Raw genomic sequence first — 19,196 nt, forward strand, 5'->3', positions numbered from 1 at the left:
TGGCTATAAACCTTTGAAATTTCAATAGCTAATATCAAAGTGGTCTTCTAAGAGAAGTTGCCCCTAATTTATACTGCCACTGTTCTCAACACACTTGTCAATGTGGGCCGGAATTTATATTCTAATCTTATAAGTGAAAAGTCTCTCATTGTCATTTGAATGGGAATGTCTCTCATTATTAGAAAGGTTATTGACCATTTGTAAGTCATTTTCTTAATTTTCTATTGGGTTGTTGATCTTTTCCTATGGCTTTGATATAACTATATTTTAGAAAATTGGCTCTTTGCTTATAAAATGTACTGTGAATTTTTTTTATTCGTCAGTTTATCTTTTATTCCCCCAAAACTGTGTTCATGGCTGTTGTGCTGTACAGATGTTTTACGTTCTTAAATAATCATGTGTGTTAGGAGAAAAACCCCTGCGAACATTGTACAGTGTCACTTAGCTATTTATAATATCCCCAGAAGGAGGTGAGGAAGGTAAAATATTGGTGGGGAGAAACCTGAGGAATGTTATATGTGCTCCATCTACCAAACATCTGGATGATTAGGAGACATTTTTACCTCTTATTTAGTTATGTTTGTGTCCTATAAGCCCAGCCTCCAAGTATTAGTGTGAAATCTGAGAACTGAATCTGGACTTTTTGGGGGCCTTCTGGCCCCTTGCTGGTAATAATACTGACAGACACTATTAATTGAATGCATACTGTAGGCCATTTGTTCCAGTTAATCCTTGCAATAACGCTGGAGATAGGCAGTTATTTCCCCATGGAAAATGACACAGGAATTTGACAGCAACTTGCTCAAAATCATACAGCAAATGCTGGAGATGGGATTCAAACTCAGATTAGCCTGACACCCTAGCCCTGGGCTGAACTAGGACTCCCTTCATCCTCCCTTCCTGAAGCATTGAATGAGTTGGCCTAGCACTGACCAATAAGGGGATATTTCAACAGGGCTTTAGAAAAGGACAAGATCCCCAGGAAGGTAAATGTATGGTGAGAAGGCCACTGACTTGAGCATGGCTGGCAAGATCTGTGGGTCCTAGTCTTACCCGCTGCCCAAACTCTTTTCTTGTAATAAGAGACAAGGCATGTGATTGCAACAGAGTCCGGGGAGTAAGAGCGGGAAAAGTGGATGGGTTCCTAAGACCTTTGTGGGTTTTCTGTTTGCTACGTGGCAGGAATTAGCTGACTCTTGGCAGTTGGATCTCAGTCTGGTGGAGAGACATCTGAGGCAGTGGGAGAAGAGAGGGGTTTCAGGCTCTAGCTCCAAAGTCAAAGTGGTTTCTAGATTCATATTGCTCTGCCTGGGATGTTTTGACACTGGGAGATGCTGTAGGGGGGTTGGCTAGACTGACTAGGACTAGAGATATGGAAGGCCTAGAAAGGTTATGGTCAAAACCCATAAACATCTTGGGGGTCTGGGAAAGGGTAGACATACTCTTGCTCATTCACTGCTTTCTCAGGAAGGCTACTGTGCCCAGTGCAACTGTGGGAGGGGGGGCACACAAAGATGAATGGTTTGTGGGGCCTGCACTCAAAGGACTCACTGTCTGGATAGGGAGATGGGATCTGTTCAGACATTGCTGGAAGTAAGGTCGAAGTGATAACACAAGAGCTTCAGGTAACAGAGCAGAAGGAGCTCAGACTCTGTAGTGAGATAGGCCTGGCCTTGAATTACGTTCCATAAGAGCAACAACAACAATATCCCTCGTGTGTTGCATGGTGCGGTAGACACAAGAGTTCCCTCGTCAGGATTGAAGGACATATCCCCAGGTCCGGGGATTTACTGTGAGATGATAGCTCTCAGCTGCCTGCCCTCTTGGAAAACTGCTTCTGCTGAAGAGAGCTGCCTCACCCAAGATCACATCCCCTTCCCAAAGGCCCACTACCTCACCTCAACCTGGGACAACTGCAAAGGGCCAACCTCAGCTTCAGTGCTTCCCCGTGGAATCTGCTGAGGCCTTCACTGGCCCTGTGCTGTGGCCTGACTTCTCACTCAGCTCAGTCCTTCTTCCTTCTCCTCCCTCCCGCGGGTTTTGAAACTAACAGCAGACCCTAACACACTTCCTGTATGGTAGTCTGCATCCCCGAGTTTGCTTCCCAAGGAGCCCAATCTACAATACATAGATGATCATGATAGACCTCTGAGTTGGGATTACTTGCTTGATCTTACAGCTAAAGCACTTGAGATTTAGGACTCAATGGCTTGCCCAGAGTCAGCGGATAGCAGATCTCAGGTTCAACCCAAATCTAGTTATTCCCAAAGCCCTCTCTTTCTATATTGCCACTGTCTAGGTGTGTGACTCTAAACAGTAGAAACAATGGGGTTACAAAATCGGCTTGCAGGAACAGAACTCAAAGTTCATTTGGTTACAGCTCCTGTTCTTTAATCTCTGGATCTGAGTTTCCTCCTCTGTAAAACAGGGACAATAGTACTTAAAGCAAGGTGTTATGAGGATGGGGTGCCCAACTCATCCTGATTTGCCTGGGACTTTCCCAATTTCCCCACTGAAAACCTTATATCCTAGGAACCCCCTCCATCCCTAAGCCTTGATGGTGGCTCACCCTATGTGAGGATCAACTTCAGTTGATCCATAGAGTCATTCATTCATCAAATCTTTATTGAGCATCTACTATGTGCCAGGTGCCATTTTAGGGTCTAGGGATACTGTATGAACAAAGCAAAGTCCCTGCCCTCCTGGAGTTACCTCAGGAGCGGGAGGCAGACTGTCATGAAATAGACAAATGAGGACATACTATGATGTTAAGCACTGATAGGTGTGATGAAGGAGATCGAAGACAGTAGGGGGATGCAGGGTGCTGGGCTGGACGCTGGAGAGAATGTCCTGTTTTAGGGAGAGGGGACAAAGGAGGCCTCTGGGGTGAGGGGATTTTTGTGTTAAGACCTGAATGAAGGGTGAGCTGGCCATGCAGATCTCAGTGGAAGTGAGGTGGGAGAAACAGTATGTGCCATGGCCCTGGGCATTTTTAGCAGGTTTAAGAAAGATTCAGGAGGCTGCTGTGTCAGGAGCACTATCAGCCAAGGGAGATAAATAGAAGATGAGGTCAGAGAGGCATCAAGGGGCCATAACCATGCAGGACAGTGGCACAGTCAGGGGGATTTGTTACTGTTGTGCTGAGAATAGATCATGAGTCTATTTGAGGATCAGAGAAGTTTCATGGGGGAAGCCATATTGAAAACATGGGCTTGGGAATCAGACTCCCTGAGCTTCCACACCCGTCAGCTGTGGAACCATGAATTATTCGCTTACTGTGTTTAAGCCTTGGCTTCCTCAGTAGTAAAGCAGGGATAATACAGTACCTATTTTATGGAGTAGGTTTGTTGTGAGGGTGAAATGCAATAATGCACGTAGACGTTAGCACAGAGCCTGCTTTTTTTTCTTTTCTTTTTTTTTTTTACAGCTTTTCGTTGTGATAAAATTTACTTCATTTTTAATATTTATTTACAATATACTGAAGATAAAATGTACAGTTTTCACCATTTTTAAGTGTATGTTCAGTGGGATTGAGTTTGTTCACGTTGTTGTGTAACCGTCACCACTATTCATCTCAGAACTTTTTCATCTTCCCCAAATGAAACTCTGCACCCATTAAATACTAGCTCCCCTTCTCCTCCACAACCCCCTAGCAACTCCTATTCTACTTCTGTCTCTGTGAATCTGACTACTCTAGGTACCCTGTATGAGTAGAATCATACACTGTTTGACCTTTTGTGACTGGTTTATTTCACTTGCATAATGTCCTCAAGGTTCATTCAAATTACAGTCAGAATTTCCTTTCTTTTTAAGGCTGAATACTATCCTATTATATGGATAGACCACATTTGTTTATTTATCTGTGATGGGCATTTGGGTTGCTTCCATCTCTTGGCTATCTGTATGATAATAATGCACCTGCATTTTGTAAGCACTGACTGGACTTACTTTTGCCATAGTTTTTATCCTGGTTTGCTCGAGCACAGGGAAATGATAGGCACATAGGACCAGGAGGCAGGAGATGTAGATTCTAGATTTAGGTGGGGCTGACTCATTTATTGAGTCTCAGCTGTGTCCTCTGTGAAACGGTGATGCAAATGCTTACTTCAGGAGGCTTGTTTTAAAGACCAATTAGATATAGTTTGCAAACGTGATAGTTGTACCATCCAACATGGTAGCCACCAAGCCACATGTGGCTGTTGAGCATTTGAAATGTGGTTTGTCCCATGTGAGACGTGCTGCAAGGGCAAAATCCATGATGGACTCTGAGAACTTAATACAAATAAAAAGAATAAAAAATATCTTGTTAATAATTTTTTATATTGATTACACATTAAAGTAATAGTATTTTGGATATATTGTATTAAAGAAAATATATCTTAACATTAATTTTACCCCTTTTAAATTTTTTAATGTGGCTACTAGAAAATTTAAAATTACACTTGTGACTTTGTGTTTTGATTGGACAGCGCTGGTGTAGAGTTCAGTGTGCATTTTCGAATCATAATCAGCAACTTTCTGGGTGCCCCTCCCTGGGTCTGGGATCTGAAGGGACCTCTCTCCCAGAGCTCCAGGCTGACAAGTGATTTACATCACCAAGGTGCTGTAGTCTAAATGGTGATCAATGTTTATGGCCCATGGAAGCTTAAACAAGCCAAGAGTAGAATAGGCCTGGGCATTGCTGCCAGTAACGTCCAGCCTTTAACGTGCAGTTCTTGGCTGCCTCCACAAAGGGCGGTTTTCAGCGTCACCGCTCTGCTGGGATTTGTGATTTAGCTCCGTGCTCCCCAGCGACAATAGATTTCTTCATTTCAAAGCCTAACTCCTACGAAGGCTGGGGCTGGGGGTGGGGAGGGCCTGCGATCGCCTGGCTTAGGCCTTCTGTGTATGGCTAATTGTATTACCACAGTTTCTTTAGGGAAAAATCATGCATTCACTTAGGACTTACAAAAAAAAAAAAAGACCTTAGGGAGAGTTGGTACCTCGTTTGGGTGTAGAATGTTTTCCCCCTCTGGGGCAGAGGAGAAAAGAATTTCTATTTTGCAGCTGGGAGAAAGCTGTTGTGTACACACCCTCCCTCTTCCATTTTATCTCCCAACCGATAAGATCTGCAGGGAGCTGAGACAACCAGTGTTTGTCACAGAAACAGAGATCAGTTCAGAGCCCAAGGCCGTGGAGGCAAAGGCATGTCTAGCCCAGGCCCAGGAGTGAGCGGGGTGGCAGTCAGGGAGGCCTGAGGAGTGGCCTGGTGACCTCTGAACTCTCTCCCTGCTCTGACAACGCCAGGACTTCCTGGCTAAGGCTCTGTCCAAGGCTGTGTGCTCAGGGCTGTGTGTCCAGGCCGTGAGGCTGTCACTGCTGTGGCCTTTCTGGCAGGCCCTCTGCCTTCTCCAGCTTTTCTGAGGGTCACACAGGGACCTACTCCCTTGGAATTTTGTCACAAGAAATATTCTAACTTGGGGTCTAAGTAATTTCCAAGATGGGTTCCTGGTGTTTGATGGTTTCATTCATTCACTGCTGAGGTGTTGGTCCCTGAATAATGGAAGCCACAGGGCTGGGAGTGGTGGTGGTGGAGACGAGCCCTTCCTAGGGTGTCAGACTATAGCAGTAAGATCTACATCCTGTTCTCATGTTTTGGTGGGGAATGGGGGAATGGGCCAGAGATGCTGGCTTAGCAGGCCAAAGACCAGGCCCCATCAGTGGGTGAACCACTTAGGGCAGGGAAAATGGTTCCTGCCCTGCCTACTCTACAAGGTTGTTATGAGGATCAAATGAAATCCTAGGTAGGAAAGCCATTTGCACATTGTAAAGGGCTGTGTGAACACAGTATTACCTTTGCTTTTTCTGTAGCACCTAGCTTTATTACTTAATTAGTTTGTTTCCAAATATTTTTGAAACTTTACTATGTTCCAGGTTCCGAGGTGGGCACAGGGGCATACAATATTGAATAAACACATTCCATCCCCTTATAGCTCATGGACCAGTACAAGGGAAAGACAAAAAGCAGGCAATTGCAATTTAGAAGGTAGCAGGTGCGGTAAGGGTGTGGGTAGAGGGTGCAGGAGCACAGAAGAGTTCTCGATCTTGCCTTTGAGGGCTGTGGAGGGTTTCCTGGAGGAAGTGACATCTAGGCTAGGGTCTGAGGGATGGAAACAAACATGTGGTCGATTCTCAGTTAATATTTGATAAATGAACAAGATAGTTTTAAATGGCTGTGAACTGTCAGGATAATTGCCCCAGTGCTTAGTTATCAGTTTATAGATAGGAAATTGATTCAGAGAGGTTAAGTGGTTTCCCAGGGTGCCCACCACCTAAGTGGCACTAGAATCCAAGTTCAAGGTTCAGGGTGATTCTCCTGAGCTTGGGAGAGGGGGTGATTGTTTTGGTTACAGTGACAAGCTGCAGCTGCAGAGACATAGCTGGTGGGGGCATGGGATACGGTGCCCTCCAGTTTGAAGTGGACAGAAATGTCTTTATGAGACTGGGTTCCTGAGAAACAGACTGGGAGTCAGAGACTTCCATGCCATAGGTTCACTGAGGATTCCTCTTGGGATCGGTGTCTATGGAGGAAGGCAGAGGAGAAGCTGAACTGGGCTGCTGTCACTTCGAAAGCCTCAGCTGATCCCACAAGGGTTGCTGAAGCTGGGTGACCTTTGGAGTTGGCCCAACTTGGGGGGAAGTGGCTGAATTTTATGCCCTCCCATCAACCAGTCACTGTAGTTGGTTTTCCCACAAAAGGAAAGGAAGGCAGCTTACTTCAGTCTATAGAGCATGTTCTGGAGAGGGGCTCCGCTGGGAGCTGTCAGCCACCCACACTGTGGGCAGCTGGGGGAATGGTCCTGCCCTCCTGGCATGGGGCATAGACTCCAGCAGGGACAACACTAGAGGCCTCGACTGCGAGGCAGAGAGTCCCAGGCCTGTGGGAGATTCAGGCCCAGCATTAGCTCGGGGGTTCCCACAGAGTGGACAGAGGGTTTCCAGGGGGTGAGCAGAGATGTGGCAGGAATCCAGGAGAGGGCTCAAGGGTGGGGCAGACAGGCAGTTTCCATGTGGAGGTCTGTGCCTCGGCAGGGAAACCTCTGCTGCAGACAAGAGCTCACTGTTAGAGCGCAGGCCTTTGCTAGAGCAGGGCAGGCTAGTGAACGTCAGAGTGGTATCCTGTGCAGGAGCTGCCCCAGGAAGGTTTTCAGCTCCCTGGAGTTGGGGCTCAGAGGCTGATGAAGGCTTAGCTTGGTGTCTGGATAGGCTGTGTCTTGGGAGGGGGCTGAGCTTTCAGCTGGTCCAGCTGTGGAGACAGAAGAGGCCAAGGCTGGCAGATAACACGGGCACTGATACCACTCTTCCTTCATCAGTCCAACTGCCTCAAGGGCGAGCTAATTTGGCTGCTGCTCCCGCCATAGCTGTTTCTATGGATACATTTCAAGCCTCAGTCTGGTCATCTTCAAAAGCATCAAAGGCAGCAAACCCCATCCATGCATAATCTTTTGTTATAGCCCCACAAATAGCTTTTGTTATAACCCTTCCCCCGCCTCCCTCCCCCACATCCTCCAAACCAAAGAAACCGGCTTCGCTGTGGCACAGTCCTCTAGCAAAAGAAGCATTCGACTTTTTCTGGAAGTTGGAAGACCTGAGTTTGAAGCCCATCCTTGCCATTTGTAAAATGCAAATAGTAACACCCAAGGCACGGAGTTGTTGTAAAGATTCAATGGGATTCATGAATCTGAAAATGCACAGCACATTGCCCATTGGTGGGTCTTCATGTGATGTTAGTGTCTTTCCTTTCTCTTTATTTATCAGTTGGGCAACTTAAGAATTACATCCCTCCAGTAGCACTCAAATCTCTGTACCGTGTCTCCTTGAGTGTTACATGCACTTGATACAGAAGAAGCTCTCCTTGATGTCAGTGTACTCTCCCTGATGGCAAACACCAAGTCCCATGATTGCAGCCTCACAGGGTGTCTCTTGACTGTTCTTTCTGCTGACTCCCTAGTTAGGAAGGAACCAGTTATAGGGTCCTGAAGGCAAATGGGCTGGTCTTTTTCTCCCTTGTCAAGGCCAGGCCTTTGCTGGGAGCAGGCAGAGAGGCACACAGGCTGGGGATGCTCCTTGCCTCTGGAGAGTCTGTTCCAGCAGATGGCTCTGCTGCAGCTCTGCTTAGGAGGTTAATGGATACCAGATGTCTCGTCAGGCAAGTTTTCATTTTCTCCTGGAACCACTTAATTTGGCTGAACATCTGCCTTGGCTTCCAGGCTTTTCTATCACCTGAGCTTCAACACTGGGTCGGTGGCCAGTGGATGTCGGAGGAGCTTACAGTCCCTTTTCCTCAACTGGGGTCTTGAGGGCTGGGGGTGCCAGCCTGATTTGTGGGTTAAAGGTGGTGGTTGAGAGGGCAAGAGTGGGGCATGGTTGGCTTCCATCATTGTCCTTGTCTGGTCTGTTGTCACTGAGCCTTCCTATTGGAAAACCAATATTAAGCCAACAAAATGGTGTGTGCCTGATTGGGGAATATATCCATCTGGACCAGGATTGGCTGATTGTCAAGAGCAGAGGGAGGCCTATGGAATTGGCTTGAGGGAGGTGCCAACATGCTGACCCTCCTCTGCTCTAGGGCCTCCCTCAGTGCATTTCCAAACCACTGGCAGCTGATCCTCTCTGGGTAGTCGTGACTTGAGTTTTGTTTGGAAAGTGTCATTCTGTTACTGGTACCGCTGATTTTTAAATGAGAGTGTGTGTCAGCCTGGCCTAAGGACCTTTAGTAAGCTGTAGATTGCTGGGCCCCACCATGGGATTCAATACGTCTGTGGCGGAGCCCGGGAATCTGCATTTGAAGCAGGCACCCCAGGTAATATTGATGTACGTAGTCTTTGGACTGCACAGAACAGTATTGCCTGGAACCCTGTCTTTTTGGGATCTGGAAATTTCTTCTGCTTTCTATCCCAGGGAGGCATACACGCGTTCATGGTCTTCCTTATTTGCCTGGGAAACTACTCATCCAGTAAGACCCAGGTCAAAGTGGCTTCGGCTCTGAGACCTTTTCAGTCCATGCCTTTTTGGGGGCAGAATTACTTGCTTTCTCCTTATTGCTTTTATAACATTTTGTTAGGTACTTTTATAGGATGGCACTATTCACATTTACTATGGTTTTCTGTGTGTTCCTTTTTGGCTGGGAGCTTGTCTTTTTCATCTTTCTATTTGTCCTAGAATATAGCAAAATAGCATGTCATAGGCACCAACAAATACATATTGAGTGAATGAAAGAATCCTTGTCCAACCCCCTAAATATTAATAACATATTCTTACAGTATGTAGGATCTTTCTAAAGTTTATTCAAATGAGACAATTTTAGTTTTGATAATATAGCTTATTTATCTTAAAAACAAAGTATATTGGTGACATTTAAAGGACACATACTTTTTCTTTTTACAACTCATGGTACTAGTCCTCACAGGACACAGTTTACCTTCTTCTTGGCTGTAGCTATTCTCCCTTCCAAGCACACAAGCGATGCCTTGCATACAGCCACCATATTGTCAGCCTCTCCTTTAATCAACTTGCATTTAAATGCCGTTTTCCTGGTTACTAGCCAACCTACAGCCTGATAGTGTGTCTTGCAATTCATAAGGCCTTTCTGAAGGCTTGATTTTTTTCCTTAAGCATTTATACTGGTTTTTCATTTCTTTTTTTGTCATTGTTCCTTTATTTAAGAGTTCAATGGTGTCTGTCTCAATGGCAGATTTCCAGGGGACAGAGACCAAGTGTTTGTAAATCTTTTGGGATGGGGCTTGGCATGTCAAGTAAGAATGAATAATTGTAGAGTGCTCATATAGTTTATAAAGCACTTTCCCATCAGCCATGCTTTGAGTTAGAGAATACGATTGCTTCCCCTGTAGGGACTCAATAACTAGGAAGAGACACAGCCAAAATTTGAATGCAGTTCTTTAAATCCTGTGCTCTTGAAAATGATCATTGCAGCACTATTTATAATAAAAAAACAAACAAAAGCAAAACCTATATAATAATGTTACAACTCTTTGATGGAATATTATATGACCATTAGAAATGAGGCCTCTGGAGGTGATGGAGCCACATGGAAGGTATTGCCATGGCAGTCATGTAAAGTCAACAAAGAAAAAAACAAAGGACATTGGAAACCATTTGATTGGCGGTGGGAGGTAAAATGCCATGGCTTAAAAAAAAATCTCAATCAGTGTTGCCAGCACATTGGTGTGATTGAAAAACAGGAACACAAAACCGAACCCTCCACCCCCATTTCTGCCAGTACACATTTGCATTTATGAATGCTTCTGAGGTGCTGATGAAGGGAGAACAACTTTCAGCTGGAGCAGAGAGGTAGCGCGTGTGAGTCGCGGGAGTGTGGTCTGATGCAGATGATTAAGCCCGTTGCAAATGCAGAATTAAGTAACTCTGATAATGGAGCCCTTGAGCATCCTTCTTGGAGATTAAACCTTTCAGGCTTTTAGCAGCTGAGAGGTGCTGGGGATTGGAGATAGCTGGCTTAAAAAGGATGGGAAGGGGGGCAGATATTGGATGGGGACAGGAAGGAAAATGCAGCACATTCAGGTCAGGATTCTGTTCTGAAATTGGCTGTCGCTGCGAGAAGTGCTGGAAAATGTCCCATTATCTGGAGAGAGAGGACAGTGTGTCTGCTTGCTGCCCGTCTTTTCTTGCTTGTCTTTCTACAGGCTGGGGTTTTGATTTTCTGTGCTGGCCTGTTCCTCCAGTTTGTGTATGAGTTTTCATTCTTGTTTGGTGCCTGGGCCTGTTTTACATGTGAATGCCCTTTAGAAGAAAGGGCAGTCATTGCCTCGTTTGCTGGGGAGAGAAAGGACCAGGCCTCTGGGCCCTGCAACCTCTTCATTGCACCTATTGACCTATTCATCTCATGCATATATAGTGTGGACCTTTCCTGTGCTAAACACAATGCCAGGTGCTAGGAGTAGACAGACATAGTCTTTGCCTTCATGGAGCTTAACAATTAAACAGTGGTTGCTCAGGACTGGATACACAATATGCAGGGCCCTGTACAAATGAAAAGGTAAAGCCCCTTTTCAAAAATTAAGAGTTTCAAGACAGTGCTAGCAGAGCACCAAACCAAGCACTGGCTACTGAATGCTAGGTAGATTGTAAGCCCAGGAAGCTGGCCCTGTGGTTTCTTCAGGGAACCTTGTGTAAGGAGAGGGAGTTATTCCTTCCTTATTACCCCAATCTTCCTTATCATTGAATAGCCTCTGAAGAAGAAGGTATCTTCCTTGACTCAATGGGCCTATGTAAAGAAATAATAAAATACAGATAAAAGGCAAGACAAATATTAAATAAATACTGGTTGCCTGAGACATGTAGCTAAGGCCATGTAGACATATAAAGAATGTTCAACCTTTTTGGAAGCATCTGAACATAAATCAGATGTGATGACAGAAAGCCTTGTCATCCAATGTCTTGTCCCATGGAGCAAATAGGCTGTGACCAGTCTAATTGATACAGACTTGAAAGACAGTCTCTATAGAAAGGCCTGTGCCCTGTATGATAACACAGTTTACCAGTTTCTGTAAAGCAACAGACAACCTACCTGGAAGCCATACTAAAATGAAGAGTAACTGCAATAGGATAGTTTTTGTATTTCCCTGGAATATTATTTTTAAGAAAAAGATTCTACCTAAATTGGGTAATTTGACAAATAAGTTTTGGAAAGACTCATATTCTATTACCTCTTGGAGACAGACAATTCATATTAAAGTCCTATGGCTGTGAAGGAAACCCCTTAAGCTTTTAACACAATGTTATTTGATTATGACACCTCTTTTAGAAAGTAATAACCAATAACAATGTAGAGACCAGGAATTCTGAAGCATCTGCTTTGGAAAATGCCAAAGTATCTGCTTTGGAAAATGCCAAATGCTTTGGAAAAACTTCTAAGATGCATGATCTGGGATCACAGGATCTGGGTTTCAGAGCCACTCACAACTATGGGCAAGTTACATGGTCTTCTGGAGTCTGGTATCCAATCTGTTAAATAATAATACCCACACGACACAGTTGTGTGGTTTAAATGAGACACTACAAAATGAGAAGAAACATTTTGCAAACTATGAAGCTGTCAAGTGTTCAGTGATTATTGAACTGATATTGAAATAAACAGGAACTATTATCTCTGTTTGAAAGTGGGTAAACTGAGACCTGGAGTGATTAAGAAAGGAGGCTGGAGTTCCATAGCCATTTTGTGGCAGAGCCAATCTCCCAATTCCCAGTTCTCAGCAGGATGACTTTTAAACCAACTTTGCTTGTAGATTTTAGTTTGGAAAACAGGCCACCTCTTTGACAGGCATGTCCTGTGGAACAGCTAGAGGCAGAGACTGGCATCAAAATGCCAACTTTTCTTTCCTTTCTAGCATTGACATCTGATGTTAGCAGAATGATGAATTCAGGGGTGACAGATTTCTAGAAGATTTGTGTCCTCTTTAGGCCAGTACACCCTGTCATCTATACGAATCCGTTTTCTACCCTGAAAACCATCACTGAGGCTGATTTAAAAGGGAAGGTGGCTTTTCTTATCATGAGTGAAAAAGAACCTGGTATGTTCTCTGTTGCGCATCTTTGAATGGGGAGGACAAAAACTTTGGAGAGTTGTGTTTTAGAAAAGAATATGTTGTTTTTCTTCCTTCTTTAAAATGAAAATTGTACCAGAGTGGAAAATGTAGAAACGGGAATTAGAAGACCTGGGTTTTAATCCTGTTTCTGCACCTAACTGGCTGCCTGACCTTTGGCTGTTCCCTTACTCTATCTGGGTGCAAGTTTGCTATCTTAAAATAATAGTATTGGACTAGTTTGCAAAATTTAGGGTTTTTTGTGTCTTATCTTTGCAATTTTGCATGTTTATGTCATCACCTTTATTATTTTCTGCATATTTTTCTTTAAACTGATCCATCTATTCTGTACAAATTGTTTTGGAGGGAAACATAAACTTCTGCAAATAAAATTCAGCATCAATGCTGTATATTGGAGGTAACTCTAAGACAAAAGATAGGATGGTTCAGAGGGTACTTTTTTGTTATATATATTTTGTCTCAATTAAAAAATTAAAAACAAAGCAAAAATAAGAGCAAAGAAAACATAAAACACAACTATTAAAATAAATATACTGTATTTACTCTTTTACAACTCAAAGCTTTCATCCATCAGTGGCAGTAGATGATCCGAAGACGACCTTCTGGCTTCAAAGGTTTTGGTACAGATGATGTTTCTAGTGCAAACTAGGACACCATACTGCCCTTGCCAGAGAGCCACACATCTTTCTTAATCACACCGTAGCCATGGAAACGCCCCCTCCTCCAACTTTGGCAGTCCTTAATGGGTGGTCCCCAGGGCTCATGGCTTGTCTCTAGGAAAACCCTGCCCTGCCTGGCAGACGGTCTGGTCAAATGCATGATTATTGGTTTCACCTGGATTAAACTGCTCTGTCCATCTGGAGGGTTCCTGGCTTTCATTTCCAAATCAAAATCCTACCCACTCTTTGGATCCCACCTTCTGCAGAAAGCGTGCTGGGATTCCTCCAAAGCCACAGTGATCTTTTCTACTTTCTCCCTAAATTTTCACTCTGTACAGGTATTTTCTATTGGATTCTTTTCTTTTTTATTGTTTTTTTTGGAGACAGGGTCTTGCTCTCTCACCCAGGTTGGAGTGCAGTGGTATGATCATGGCTCACTGTAGCTTCAAACTCTTGGGCCCAAGTAATCCTCCTGCCTCAGCCTCACGATTAGCCAGGACTACAGGTGCACACCAGCACTCCTGGCTAATTTTTTAATTTTTTTGTAGAGATGGGGTCTTGCTGAGTTGCCCAGGCTGGTCTTAAATTCCTGGGCTCAACACCAACATGGCACAAGTATACATACGTAACAAACCTACACGTTGTGCACATGTACCCTAGAACTTAAAAAAAAACAAAACAACAATTCCTGGGCTCAAGTGATCCTCCCACCTTGACCTTCCAAACTGCTGGGATTACAGGTGTGAGCCACTGTGCATGGCTTAGGTTGAGTTTTTTAGAAATAGAGCCTGAGACGGGGCCTTGGGTGCATGCTGTTTATTGGTGTGCTTTTCTGGAAATACCTGTAAGGATGTGGCAACAGAAGGATAGGGGAGGGGGAGGAGCTGAGGGAGGAAGTGGCTCCGGTTAAGCCTAGTCTGGGCCTGATCCATGGGAGCTCTGGTATTAATCACACCACCACAAGTTGTTCCTCACCCCTAGATGAGATGAACAGCCAGCTTTTTGCATCCTCATGTCATCAGTCACTGGCCTCAGGCTGGGAGGGAGGGAGTGGGGGTAAACCAGTGTTGTGTTGGACCTGGCCCTTACGAGCTTGCGGTGGTCAAGTTTTTAGGAATGTTGTGAGCCACTATTAACAATTAAATCATATAAAGTTATAATTAAGTAAATAATGCTAAAACAATGGAAATACATATTCAAAAGTCATCACTTCTTAATTATTTTACTACAGTTTTAAAGATCTGTGCACTTGCAGTTATTGTTGGGTATTGGATCTTTATGGTGGAAATACTATGTGATGGAGAGCTATGTGCATCTCTTCACAACTCCACCTTCAGTGATGTCTTGCTAGGAGCTTGGAGTCGGCCATAATGGGAATATTTACACCAGGGAAAGTGGCAGATACTCAAGCCAGGGCTCCCCCTACCGTATCAGAAAGTGGCTGCTAAACATTTGCCAACACAGCACTGGGTGTCATCTCTCTCATTAGCTGGGTGTGGAGGTGGCAATTCTCCAGAGGACAGGGCAGCTGTGAGCCACTGACAGCTGCCACTCAAAGCAGCCAAGGGATGGTACCTGGCCTGGGAATGGGGATCTGGACAGGGCACAGTGTTCTCTATGGCAAGTTATTTGAAATTTTATTCATGTCCTGACTTGTGGCGTCCTGTCATTAGGTTTTTATACGTTTCTTTGGAGAGGAAAGAACAATAGAAGCCTGGAGCCCTGGGTTCTAGTGTTGACTTTGACACTATCTTGCTGTGTGACTTTGGGAGAAGGTCACTTTACATCTCTGTTTTCTCGCCCATGGAAATAGTGGATCAGATGACCTCTCAGGAGGCTTTCAGCCCTGCACAGCCTCAGACTATGTGATCCTCTCAGCCGTTCCCACCTGGGTTAGGAGCGTGAGCACAGAAACCATGTCTCACTGTATTACCTGCAGAACCCAGCACGTGAAACTTTCCTCCTTGATCTCCAGATTTAGAAACCCAGTCGTAAAAATAGATAACATTTATTGAGCACCTACTGAATAGAACACGTTTTAGATCTTAGCTCATCTAATCCGTATATCAACCTTATGACATAGATTTTTTTTTTCTATTTTACAGATGAGAAAATTGAGGTTCAGCAATATGAAATTACTTGTCCAGTCACACAGCTAGTAAATGGCCCATTTGGATTCCAGCCCCGGTTGGCTTGTGCTTTCAACCATTTTCCACATTATCCTATTGGAAAAGGATTTAGAAGAGGCTCTTGCTACATCAGGGTCTCCATTTGGGATCTAGAGATTGCTTGGTTTAATCCCCGCTTCCACCTATTCTCTGTCTTGCTCAGTCTCAGTTCTCTTTCTTCTGGGTAGAATGGGTTGTAAGCCCCTTTGCAACTCAGGCCTTTGTAACTGTTGAATAGGCAAATGAAGGAGGAAGGCTCTGAGGATGGAAGCCAGCTGTGCACTTGGCTGATGGTCTGGGATGCACAGAGGTGGGATGGGGCGGGTGAGCAATGGAAGGCTGCTAATGAGCGTTTCCCACTGATGCCTCCGAGGGCGGCTGCAGCCTCTGTGCTGCTGTTTGGGGTTGTTGGAGCCATCACAGCACAGCCAGGATTTGCCCTTAGGCTTAGTGACAGGTTGGATCACCTTCACTCAAAAGGCCTGGCCACTCTTTGCAATGTCTAGTCTGTGGTGTGGATGATGGCAGCTGACATGGACTCCTTACCACCTGGAAATGCATAAAGTGCAGTTTAGCCCCAGGCCGAGGGGAGGTATTCTGTGCAGCCCCCAGAGCCTTTGTTTCTCATGATTTCATTCAACCCTGCCCCCAACCCCCACCCAGCGTCACAGGGATCTTAGTCCCACCTCCCCAGGGTCTGGCCCAGGACCCCTCTCCCCCCACCAGAACTTGGTGTTTGAAACCTCCTCACGTAGCCGTGATTTATTTAGGCCTCTGCCACCCACCTGGGCACCTCCTCTGCCTGGCTCCCGATTTCACAGAAGGTGCTGATGCCTTTCTTGTGATTCTGCCAGCAGAGAAATTGAGGTCAGGGAGATTGGCCAAGCACACTTTTCAGTGGCTTTTAAGGAGGAGCGATCAGTTAGTGATCACTGCGGGCAGAGGGCTAAGGGGATGGCTTCAAGGAGAGAAAAAAGAGCAATTGGATGATACTGAATTGTAGAAATGAATACAGTGAAAGTACCAGACTGGGCTTGGGGGTCAGAACCTCCCTCAAGCCCCTGAACATCAGCTTCCCCACTCAGGATTTCTCACTTCAATGACTGACTCCATCATCCCTCCAATTGCCCAGGCCCAGAAATCTGGGAGTCATCCTTGACTTGTCTCCCTCACCCCACAGTCTAATTGGCTGGCAAGTCTTGTTGCATCTATTTTCTGGCTCTTGAGTTTAGTCCTTTGCTGTGGCCACTGCCCACTACCAAGGGCCCATCAGCTCTTACCTGGACTGGTTCAGCCATCTCTTTCCAGGCCTTGGTCTCCCTGCTTCATCTCTGCTCCCTCAGCTCCCCCATCCATTCCCCTCTGTAGTCGGCAGTGTCTTTTAGAGGTGTACATTTGGCCTTATCATGTCAGCTCCAGGTTAGAGCCTGGAGTTACTGTGACGATTATCTCCAGGGCGAACTTCAGACTCATTAGCCTTCCAGGAAAAGCAGCTCTTCTTGCCCTGCTCCTGTTTGACTCTCTGTGATGGGGATCCCAAAACTACCTTAGGTTTGATGATTCACTTGAGGGACTCACAAAAATTAGAAAAGCTGTTATACTCATGGTTGTGGTTCACTGCAGCGAAAGGAGACAGATTAAAATCATCCAAGAAAAAAGGTGCATAGGTCGGAGTCCAGGAAGACACCAGGCATAAATTTCCAGTTGTCGTCTCCCAGCGGAGTCACTTGGATAGCACTGAACTCTGCCAGCAATGATGTGTGACAAAACATAGCCGGGAAACCCAACTGCCCCTTGGTGTCCAGGGTTTTTGTTGGGAGAAGAGAATCAGTCACTGAGGTATGAGTCACCCATGTGATTGACCTTGGCTACTCAGTCTCTATGCAACCCCTGCACCCCTGGAATCAAACCGATACAGCGTGGGCTGGGACTCCAGGTAAACAAAAACAGGCCTTTATCATGAATGACACTGTTAGCATAAACTATGTGGGATGGCCCAAAGCCCCGGTGATACAAAGATACTCTATTCCATCAGGCATGATATTGCAAGGGCTCAGAGGTTATTTCCTGGGGGCTGGTCAAGGGTTAGTTATTTCTTTGGAAGGTGCAGTTTGAGGACCCCAAGCCAGTGGAGTTAACCCTTAATTGTATACCTCACATCCATGATTCTCTCCAGTATTAGGTCATCCTTGCATTGCTATAAAGGATATCTGAGACTGGATGATGTATAAAGAAAAGACATTTAATTGGTTCGTGATTCTGCAGGCTTTACAGGAAACATGGTGCCGACATCTTCTGGGGAGGCCTCAGGAAACTTACGATCATGGTGGAAACTGAAGGGGGAGTAGGCCTATCACATGGCAAAAACAGGAGTGAAAAACAGGAGTGAGAGAAAATGAGCGGGGAGATGCTACACACTTTTAAATAACCAGATCTCACAAGAACTCACTATCATGAGGACAGTACCAAGGGGGATGGTGCTAAACCATTCATGAGAAATCCGCCCCCATGATCCAATCACCTCTTACCAGGCCCCACCTCCAAGATTGTGGATTATAGTTCAAAATAAGATTTGGGCGGCGACACATATCCAAATGATAACATCTCCCATGTATCCCACATTCCAGCCATATTATTTAGCTTGCACTTTCACATGACTCTGCCTTTGCATGTACTGTTCTTTCTGCCTGGAATTCCCTTCTGCCTCATCTTCCCTAGTCTAACTGGAGAGCTCTCACTCATCCCCTCCTGTGTGGAGCCTTCCCTGATGCCCCAGGCAGGCTGAGTTTCCTCCTTCCCATGTACACAGGCACTGTCGATGCCTGCTGTAATTTGTGGATTCTTCAGCATCCTGTGGATGGGTTCAGATCTATTTTCCACACAATAGGAAACACTATTAGCTCCTTTAGCATAAGAAATATGCAGTCCATTAAAATGTTTATTTTATGTTTTTTCCAATGATAAAAGCAATACTTGCTCATGGTAGAGAAATTTGGGCAGCATATTCCTTTTCAGCTTTTTCTTTCCAATGCTTTCTGTGTGCAAATCATCATAATCCGGGAGACCACAGTGCTTGGGCCTGGGTTTGCTTCCCCAGGGCTGCTGTTGTTGTTCCAGTCTCTCTAAGGTGGTGAATGAGGGTGACTCCACACCTGTGCTCTCCCAGCCTCCAGAGACTTGTGGGATGGGCTGGGAACTGAGGACAGAGTGTGGAGGAGGGAGAGGAGAAACTTCTTTTTTCCTTTTGTAGGAAGAAGAGGTGGGGTAGGGATGGAGTAAGGGAAGACTTCCCAAAGAAGTTGACATTTGGGCCAGGACTTGAAGGAACTTTAGGATTTTGCTCAGGGATGGGAGGGAGGAGCTTTCCAGGCCAAGGTCATGGAACAAAGGGGTGACTGGCTGAGCTCAAGGCAATGGGGCTCCCCGGCCCTGGGATGTGATATACCACTTGACTTTCCTTTGATCCCACACAGGAGTTGTTTCCAGGGGGCAACCCTTACCAAGCTGCTGACCCCAAGTTCTGTTTTAGTCGTGGGGCTTCTTTGTTTGTTTTGTCATTTGGCTCTGGATGTGTGTGAAATCCTAATTCAGGCCCCAAATAGCTGGCTGACTAAAACCTAATGAAACAAAAAGATGGAGAAAATGTGCACTAAAACATTTGTCAAGTAACCCCAGGTAGCTTCAGTGCATGCCAGCTTTAAGCCTATAAATACATCGATGGGCACCTCTTTCTTTTCTGAAACAGC

At 45.3% G+C, this 19,196-nt stretch overlaps 1 protein-coding gene and 1 long non-coding RNA gene across 3 annotated transcripts in view; one reads left to right on the forward strand and one right to left on the reverse strand.

The window, feature by feature from the left end:
- Positions 1 to 19,196, forward strand: part of SRGAP3 (SLIT-ROBO Rho GTPase activating protein 3) — a 267,299-nt gene that overhangs the window by 40,081 nt on the left and 208,022 nt on the right. The window lies entirely within an intron of this gene.
- On the reverse strand, positions 15,275 to 17,235 carry LOC112618434. Its single transcript, XR_003118080.1, has 2 exons — positions 16,731 to 17,235; positions 15,275 to 15,999 (listed from the first exon to the last, which is right to left on the reverse strand). It is a non-coding gene; the product is annotated as an uncharacterized LOC112618434 (long non-coding RNA).

Source organism: Theropithecus gelada, chromosome 2 (genome assembly GCF_003255815.1).
Source record: "Theropithecus gelada isolate Dixy chromosome 2, Tgel_1.0, whole genome shotgun sequence".
Lineage (NCBI taxonomy): Eukaryota > Metazoa > Chordata > Mammalia > Primates > Cercopithecidae > Theropithecus > Theropithecus gelada.